The sequence below is a fragment of the Hippocampus guttulatus genome, chromosome 6 (genome assembly GCF_054856545.1).
Source record: "Hippocampus guttulatus isolate MCC_2025c chromosome 6, RoL_Hgut_1.0, whole genome shotgun sequence".
In the NCBI taxonomy this organism is placed as follows: Eukaryota; Metazoa; Chordata; class Actinopteri; order Syngnathiformes; family Syngnathidae; genus Hippocampus; species Hippocampus guttulatus.
The window spans coordinates 15,079,088-15,089,476 of record NC_141266.1 but is presented as its reverse complement, the minus strand read 5'-3'; positions in this window follow the sequence as shown (position 1 = coordinate 15,089,476).

The window sequence follows — 10,389 nt, the reverse complement described above, 5'->3', positions numbered from 1 at the left end:
TAATAGGCATAAAGGTACAGTTTTACACTCATTTTCAGTACGAGGACATTTGAGAAACGTTCATAAAATTCCAAAATACAGCATGTGTTTATACGTCATCATTAATACATTTTATACGCTTCTAATTGTTTTAGGGGGGAATCGTTTGCTTTCAGTTGAATAATTGCAATGCTTGGCTGCATTTGTTAGCAGCGCTGCGCAACACCTCAGGCTAAGCTTCCTGATGTAAGGCACAGCACGCGCTCACACACCCGCACAATAGAAGTGTAATTCCAGGTTTTGTAAGCAACATCTGTATGAATGGCAACATTGTCAGGGCGTGATGTCATCGGAGAGGGACGGTGAACTAAGAGCACAGCTGAATCTGCAGGCAGATCCGCAGTGAACGTGTATGCCGTGCTGTACGGTATATGTTTGTGTCAGTGTGTGTGTACCACGTGCACAAAAATGACTCACCCTCATTCCTCTGGCCCTGGTAGTTATTGTCCTTGGAAGTCAAAACACATTTGTGGATTAGCTGGACTACAACAAAGCATTTGCATGATAGTCACTGATGCAGAGCTCTCTTATCTAAGCAGTTTTGTGCAGTTAACCTCAGGCCAACATGGAGCCATGACAGAAGACACACGCCAACATGTACTGACAGACCGTTACGGGTGATGAATATGCAATTGTTTCTTTCTCCATTGAGGTGAGTGGAGTCAGAGTGATTAGCTGTGAGTTTATCAGTGTTGGACTCAGACCAAGGAGGGGCCAGGGGGTGAGGGGGGGGGGGGGGTTCTCACACTGAATCCCACTGTTTTGTATTTTTTTTCTAAGCCGGAGACATACTGTCTCTTGGAACTTTTACGATGGCGTGCCACTCGTTGAATAGATCTTGGTTACAATGTGCACAGTCACCATCGTTTCTTCGGAGCACATCAGAACCGCTGAAGTCATTCAGAATCCGATCCTGAGAATTTTCTCCATAGAAAAGAATGGAAATCATCCTTTCCAGAATCTGCATCAGAGCATAAAACTGCAGTGGCAAAGTTTTAATTGGGGATGTCCCTCAATTAAACTTAACCAGGGTTATAAGAGTTTGGGATTTTTCATTATAGTTCATATTTATTTCATTTTGATTTTGTTTTTTAACCCTTTCATGCACCCTGTAACCTGATAACAAGATAAACTGTCCACCGTAGTAACCGCTGTCCCCCAAAGGGTTAAATTGAGTTAGTTTTAATCTGTCTTTTAGTTTTTATACGTTTTATTTTTTTAATGCTTTCTTTTACTTTAGGTTTTATTAATTTTAGTATTAGTTTTAGCTTTTTATTTGTGGAGTAATTGTGAAGTGCAAAATATTTTTTAAAACAGGTCACTAAATTTAGTGTAATAACGTAAACTGCAATTCTGAAACGACTGTTTGACCTTCTTCTTTCTGTTCAAACATACAGCAGTACTAAAATAAATTCATTTAAAAGGATCCCTCAAATGATATTCATTGACAAAGATGAAAACGAAGGACAGGTTCCGCTACAATCATAGCTAATTTTGGTTAGTTTTTCATAAAAGTGAGATGCAGATCAGTTCATTTTCTTCTTCAAACAATTTATGTTTTTACTATATTTTTGCTCATGAAAATATTTTTTCAATTTCAGTTTTTTTCGTTTCCTATAATAACCTTGAACTTCACTCAATAAATTTTTGTTGGTTTTATGAAAGAAAAAAAGCGATGGAAACCCCCCACCCTTTTGTGTTTTTATTATTATGACAGAAAATTAAAATGACTAAATTAAATTAAATCACACTTTTATCGATACGCCAAGCAACAGACCTTTTCTGGTTGGGCGCTGTAAACGCTCTGAGAGTTTCATTTTACGTGAAAGAGTCGATCTGTTTACTTTTGGTCAGGCATATTTGAAGGTTTTCACTGTTGTAGAATGTTTATGTCTGTGCATATTTTTACGGAATATTTTGGCCATTTCTGACTCCGATATAATTTAGCATTATTGGGGGGGGGGGGAAAGCAACATGTTGCGTTTGGAATGCGATTTAATAGATAATATTTGAGGAGCTTTGTATGTGTAGGGGTTGGTGTGTGAATGGGGGTGACTGTCTTGCATCTGTTCTTCTTCGGATAACTCCATGTTGTTTTTGCTGTGCTGATGCGAAGGCAATTTGGTCATGGTCCAGGGCCTGTGAATAGGGCGGGATCTGACACAGCCAAGCCTGGGTAAACCAGCTGCCATCACCCCATGGACTAGTACACTGTCAATGAACCCAATCACCCAAAAGATCCCAGACAACAAACCGTTGATTGAATTGTTCCCTGGACTACACGATCATATCTAATACACTAGAGATGTGATTGGATTAAGATTGTCGGGTCAAAGATTTCACTCGGGTACGTTCTAGTCAATATTGATGAGTTTGGTCAATATTTTGATCTCCTTGGACACCAGGAGATCTCATTTGCTCCCACTTTATTTTTCTTTTCTCCAATTTCTCTCCACAGAACCCAGATGAAATTCAATAAAAGCCTCCCTTTTTTGTTCCTTTTGTTATAAAGGACAATAGGGTGCGTCTGTCTCTAACTGGCAAAGAGCTCCATCTGCAGTAAATGAAAAGCAATCTGTTGATCCACTAAGGCATTCTGTAGTCAGTCTGTATCATTATGATGATATTGATGATGATGATGGTTATTATTGTAGGCTAAGTTTTGGTCTCTGCCAGGCACATTTAGTATTAGGCCTTCTGTTGAGTTTAGCGGTTGTAACAGTGAGCATAAAATTCTTGTTGAGAGCTCTGCTTTACATGATCGGGAACAGAGTGCAGTCAGAACCCCATTCATTAAGTTGACAGGGTGGAGAAGCAGCTAAGAGTATGAGCGCATGCTTTGGATCATGCTCCTCGTTGGGTGTGCGTCTCGCTGTCCCCGTCCCGTTTGTCCGAGCGTCTGGCCTTGGCAGAACAGCCAGTTTGTATCCGTGCCGCAGTCAGAGGTGGGCCCAGCTCTTATGCACTTGGCCCGGGACCTGAGAGAGGAGAGAGGGGGCGACCTTTCAGCCGAGTTCTCCCATCAGACTGTCTGCCTCGTTGTTCCCTGAGGAAATCAGTTTAACAGTCCCCAGCTCTTGGCAAGCACAGGGAGAAAAGGGTGTATGAGAGAGAGGGGGGTGGAGGGTTACTGCCTCTCTGGGCGAGAGGGAAATCTAATAAAAGTGAACTAATGGGGGGTGTGGAGTTTAAGGGGACAGAGAGTGGGTTCTTGCAGGCAGGCATTAGAATGGAATTAGATCCTCTTAGCGCTTGGCAAAACTACACAGGCAAGCCGCTGCTTTTAAATTGCAGATGGTGAACCGTGCTGGTTTGAGGGTTTGGGGACCAAATCCCGCACTAAATATTGTCCGAAACGTTATGCCAATGAGGAATGCTGGAACAAATGATACTCCTGGAATCAAATGTGACCCCTGGAAATTGTGCTGGCTGAATGGACCTGTGTCTGTTCTGTGATGCTGGTTGACTCCCAAATTGCACTCAACAAATACTCCATATGAATATAATACTTCAACTAATATAAATTAAAGTGAAAGAATGCATTTTAAAAAAATCAATCCAAACTACTACCATTAAAAGATAGTAATTAAATTAATTAAAATGAACTGAAGCAAAATTAACTGCAATGAAAAAAGTCAAAACTATTTCAACCCTGCTTATGGGTGACGTGACTTTGGAGTGCTCTGAAATGCAAACCGTCACCCGGCTTATTTGTTTTATCTTGACCTGCAAACGAAAAGCGGCTAATTTCACAACAACCCGCAAATAGTGAATAATTCTTCCAAAAGAGGCCTAGCGCTTGCTTCAAGCTGTTTATTGCCACTCCCAGTTGAAGTAAACCTGAAACAAAGACAATTGTGTATTAAATCAAACCACATCACTTATAAAGGTCCGTCCACTGAATGTTTCAGTCATAGACAAACAAACAGAACTGGTATTAATGTTGCACTAGTTGTAACCTTTTGGTCAATGGATATTTGAACACAAACTGTGCAGCAACACATCTTGACCGAGGATACTCAAGGGCACATATTCTTTATCATCTTCACAAAAAGGACTACTACCAACGTTCGCCATAAGTTATCGTGTCTTTTCTTGTTGCAAGAAAAGTATTTGGCGAATGTTTGGCAAACATTTTGCGAACATTTAAATGAAACCTGAAACAATTGTTTGCCCCTAATTGGGATAGGGGCTTTACTCTAGCATAGGAAGGTGGTCCTGCGTTTGGCTGGCAACCAGTTCAAGGTGTCCTCTACCTACTGCCCGAAGACAAACTCTGACGTGAATGCACCATTCACTGCCTTCGAAAACACTTGCAATTGTTCAGTGGGATAGGGGCTTTCGTTTCATTTGAAGTTCTGTCATATTTGACCTTTTTGCCCTTAACGGTGCCCTTCTCAGGTGGTATTAAAAAACACACCATGAAAACAGAAAAAACAAAACTTCGTTAGAGGCTCACAGTACTAAAGTCTCACATGATTTGCTGACATCTCTTGAGATATGACACATGCTGACAATTTAAACGGCAAATTGAGTTTGACTTTTGCGCCATACTTTTCTGGAACAATTAGCTTGGACATTGAATTTCACCACTTTTGGGGCATTTTCACTGTGAAGGTTCGGCTGTGTTTTTATGGCTAACTTTTTCTCGATGATGCAGTGACTTGACCCCTGGCTAAATTTTGGGGAGCTGTTGTGCGGCGCCAGAGACCCACTGGTAGCTAAATAATACCCTATTCCACTGTTATGGCGAATAAAAGTGCTCACCTTGACCTCACTGAGCTTGATTTAGCCCTCCCAGCATAGTCTCTTCCCACAGTCCCTTCTCCTGCACTTCCTCCATCTCAGGTTAATAGATATGAAGTCATTTGTCGAGTGGAAGCCCGGGCGTGATCTTCGAAGCTGCCCAGAACACTCTCAGGACATCACTCAAAGCACCCTTGTGTCAAAGAGGAAGTGGCCATTAATAAATATCGTTAATGGCCCATCACCTGCTCTCCCTGAAACCACATAAAATAGAAAGGTCGAAAAAAGAGAAGGTAGCAAGAGCAGGGGGCGGGGCAAAGGTGTGAGAGAAGGTATACTCCAAAAAACGGCACATAGTCTGTGTCTATTTACTGCATTATTGTCCTACACTTATTTGCAAAAACTGTTGAAAACGGCCTCATGAACACCATCACAAAAGGACATTTTTAGTTTTGTTTAGTTTGCTGTGATTTGACACCCCTCACCCCCATGGCCCCGCCCCAAACAAAAATAGGACAAATTCTGTGCCTTGCACCCTACAGGCTAACACCTGTCCTTATTTAATGACTGTTTTTGGTGTCTGCAATGTACAAATATACAGTACTGTATGAGTGTTATTAGAGTGAAATGCACGTGGCGGCTCAGTTGTGGCAAACTGCAACCATGTGTTAGAAGGCATCACGAAAGCTGATGAAGGTGTTTTAGAATGGCTGTCATCACTTTGCTAGCGTCCTGTTGATGCGTCACTCTGGTGGTGGGAACAAATATTTCAGGTTTATGTTTGTTTCCACTTTTGGCTGAGCTGTAGCAGCTGCCCGATAGCTGCACCTGTTCGGTCAAGGTGGGGAGTTTTTCATTTTTAACTCTTTGATTGAAAATTGTAGTTTGCACGTAATTCGAGTCACATACAGACGTAGCAAAAGTACTCAAGCTCTATACTTAAGTAGAGGTGATTTACTCCTTACTTATGAAACTCCATTACTTAAGTAAAAGTAAAAAAAGGGCCAGAATGACAAATTTTAATGACTTTCTTTTTTACATCAAACTCCAAGCTCGAAAATACACCTTCAAAAATGCTTGTAATGTAATTTTAATATGAAAAATGGCAGTGCACAGTGTTGTACTTTATAAAAAACATATAGTAATAAAACAGTTCAATAGAATGTAATGAATTGAACAGTTTGTGCCTCACGATTTCGTGCTTCAATGCTCCTTGACATCGTGCTCCTTAAGTGTGCATGCCTTTGCCATCTGGGGGCAGTGTAATACAATCATGAATTATACTGTACCGTAAATGAAAAAGACTCTCACACAAGTGATTCAGTAAGCTCTAGTCATAAATATATATATATATATATTTTTTTTTTTTTTGCAGAGGATCCAAAATATATGCCTGTGAGTATAGTTATATTGTCTCTGTACATGTTTTGCTGCACCGTTTCTGTTCAACTGGCACGCGCTTAAAAGGTTACGACGAAACGTGGCAGATATTAACAGTTTCAGAATGGACAGAATTTGGCAGATTTTATTCCAACATAAGACAATGATGACAATGAAAACATTTAGTCTCCATTTAGTGTTCCAAACCACAATTTCTGCTTGCAACTCAAGATAAAAATCTTGAATAACTTGCATGCCAAGTAAAGGTATTATCGTTAACAAAAACTAACAAAATTAAAAACCCAAATTGAATATTTTTTCGTGTGATAAAACTAAATAAAACTCACGTCTTTGCCAATGAAATATGACACATGAGCTTTCGAGAATTATTTTAAATGTATTTATTTTGGTAGTGCTATATATGTCTGTAGGGAAGAAGAAAGGTCAAAACAGTCGTTTGAGAATTGTAGCTTATTTCACTTTGCTACACAACACTTAGGGTAGTGACCCAAGTAACATACCTAAAATAACAAATCAACCGAAGTACATTGGGAAAAGTATTTGTACATTTCAACTTGCCACTATTCTTCGGTCATTGGTCACACACTTTATAGGTTACGCTGCTCATCACCTTGTTGTTGGTTGGCTGTTTTAAATTAATAAATAACGCATGATCCTTTTAGTTTCAGTTATCATTCAGTTCTTCACCATCACCACTCCTCATCCATGCAACTACATAAATTTGACCTGCATCTGGATTTTGTTTGTTGGCTAATTCAATTATGAAACGGCTAGCACGGCACTGCCAGCTGGACTTGTATCAAACGCAACGATAGACGAGCTCCCGCTGTTGTGGGCTGATGGCCTGTTTGGAAGAGGCGTCTAATCTCAGACGACCCCCCCCCCCCCCCCCCGCTCTTCCACCACATTCTAACAAGGGTCTTTTGCACTCGCACAGCCTGCCTTCACCTTCTCATACCCTCTACGTCCTGCTATCATGGCATCCAGTTGCAAGCAGCCCCCCCCTCACCCCCATGCGCATGATAGCCATTTTATGTTTTTCCTTGTGATAACTTGACGTGACTCAGAGACTTGCAGTTGGGTCTGATTGGTTTTCCTCTAAAACAAGAGAGGCGGGGCTCACCTCCCGGGTGCTGAGTGACAAGTTGAAGGGTGAAGTGAATGTGTTGTGTGAGGGCTGTCGCCCTCAGAATTCATCCCGTGATAGGCGGGCGATGTCTCCGTCGACTCCGAGGAACATGATGGATGTCTGTAAGCCTGCTATAATCCATTTTCTGTCTTGGCCGCATGATCAATTGATTTGACGTTGTTTTGAGTCCTGAACTTGTTATCCCACTATTCCTCTCCATGTGTTACAACAAACTTTTCTCGTTGAATATGCGGATGGCAGGACAGCTGCAGGCCTGAGGCTGCATGCTGTGTGTTAGCGTGGCCTCTGTGGTATTTTAACCCCGGTGGTCACAACACGGAGGAGTTGTTCCTCCTCCTGTGAGCGTTGACCTGTTCAGGCTGCGGTCAGAGCGGCTACCAGCGGCTGAATTTTTGGATCAGATATAGATGGAAGTGGAATAGCAAAAGAAAAAAAACAAAACAAAACAATGTGAGGTCTGTGTGACTATTTCAGGCATGTCTCGTATGGCAAACTGAGACCATACTCACCTAAAACAAGCATGACAAGGTCATCATTTCATAATTCCGGTTTCTCTAGAATTGCGGGAATGCAGCTCTAAATCAAGGTCAGAAAAGAATGGACGGTACTCGTGGACTTCTTTTGTCGTCTGGTAAAAAGCTTTCCATTCATGGATGGTGTGAGAGAGGAGAGGGCGAGCTGATGGAGTGCTCCGGTCGTGTCTAAGTATTGTGATCCAGACCAGCTGGATGACGTTCCCTGTGGGAATCGTGAATGTAGAGGTTGTTAAAAGATATGGAGCCCTGGACGCTCCATGGACTTACTGACAGCAGCTGGGAGGAAGGGGGAAGGGAATTCCGAAATGAAAAGTGTGGGATCCATGGCAGTAGCCTTGTGTCGAAGTCTTTCCTTCGCTCACTTTTATTTCCAAAACCATAAATCAAACCAAATGTAAATGCATTTATGCAACACATTAGACGAAACAGCTCTGACCTGTTACTTGTGAACACCGCTGACGTGAATGTCATGAATGAGAGGCGGACATTTTATTAAATTCTTTTTTGGGATGATGTCTACATTTGAACCCTTGTGGCAAACTGGCCACTTGTATGTTTGTGGATTATCTTGTGTTCATGCCATGCCCAGAAAAAAAAACAACCTCTCGAGGGAAAGGTGAAGCGGGGTAAACACAAACAACATAAGAACACCTAAAGAGTGAGGAGAGAAGAACCGCAACGTCTGTCACGGCTAAGTAGTCCACACGCTTAAGGCAACAAGCCTCCTGCTGGGTCAACAGTCTGAGACTCGCACCTTGCCAGAGAGCTCATCTCATAAACACACACACACACACACACACACACACACACACAAATAGTGGGAGGTTATTAAGAATATGAAGAGGCAAGATGTGGAATGGCCAATCAGGGAATGTAAAAAGGGGGAATGACGGGACTGAAGGGGAGACAGAGGACAGACTAAGTGCTTTGATTTGTTCCCCAGACATATGGATTTATGGAGCTATTCATCAGTTTATCTCGTCAGTGCATGAAGCCATCATAACTGTTAGTATTCAGCAAGATAAAACATAGTCATCAGTTCCTTTAAGACTTCTATGATTTACTTTTGGGGAACGTGGGGATGGGCAAAAGACAAACTCCTAAATGACAATGAGGAAAATTATCAACAAATCATTTGGATATCCATTTATTTATTTATTTTTAGGCTGCACAAGTTGGTGTGTATGGATTCTTAAAGATTTTGTTTTCAATATTTTCAAATGTCATCGTTGAGTCCAGGCCCAGCTGAACCTCTTGACATGGAACGCTCCGTGAAACTATAAAAGGAGGAGCTAAAGTGGGCCGCTTCTTGTTGAGAAAAGAAAGTAAGCATGTTAATACCACTTAGCTCAGCAAACACAAAGACGGTAAAAATCATGCAGATCCTGAAATGCTTGCATTACTTGACTAGCCTGTAGGCAAATGCTATTTACTTTATTTCAGGCGTACTTACCTTTAGGCAAACACAGGCAATCGCCTAAAGCCCCATGATTTCCAGAGGCCCTCAAACATCCCCCCACCCCCAAAAAAATAAAAACACATGAAGAACGTTTTCTTTGATTTAGCAATTATTATTGTTTTAGTCTTACTTGTGATACACAAACTTAAAAACATCAGAATGCTTAATCTATCATGACTGTTTTAAATGCGCCTTTCTTATGCAATGGACTATTCCACCTTCTTGCTGTGCAACTGCAGACTTGATTCAGGAGCAGGGTGGCGAAACGAACTTGTTGATGCGATGTGACTTATCCCAATGGGGTGGCCAAGAGAAGGAGAGAGGAAAACAAACGGCTTTTTATCAAAACTACAAAAGGTTTCAGTCTTTTTCATTGTGATGCCCGACGTATGGAACCGAAAACAGCAAGGAAGGAGCAGTAGAGAACGAGTTGGGACTGACATGACAAATAAGACTTTAAGATATGGTAAACAATATTAAATGTTGATTAATGTTCTTTTCACTTACATTAAAAGCATTGAGATGATTTACTTGCGAGGTAATACTCCTGATGACAAAATAGGGCCGTTTTCTTTAATTCACACTTTTTACTTGATAAATGTTGAATACAACAGCAATGATGGGTAAATCTTACATGTACAGGTACATATACAGTATTTAAGTTAAGTTTCGCTTTCTACAGGTTACAACGGGTTCAAACGGGTTAGGAAAATGTAGGTTGAAATGTTCAAAAATAAGTTATTCCCATGCCATTGAGCGGTGCAATGATTCTCTGAATGTTTTGAAATCCTGTATCTGACATCATGTTCTTCTTCTTCTGACTATAAAGTTGTATGGGTTAACTCAACAGTGCCCCCTTTGCTTTCAGCCAAGTACTACACTCCATTTTGCATGAATGGCTTCAAGACGCGATTAATTTGCAATCAATTCCACAGAGACCAAGTTATGGACGAATTGCTTTTTCTGCGGATCTCTACTGAAAATCTGTTACATCAACTTTGTGGTCCTTCTTTGCACTCAGAGGCTGAAAGCTGCACTTTCACACCACCCCGGCGCCC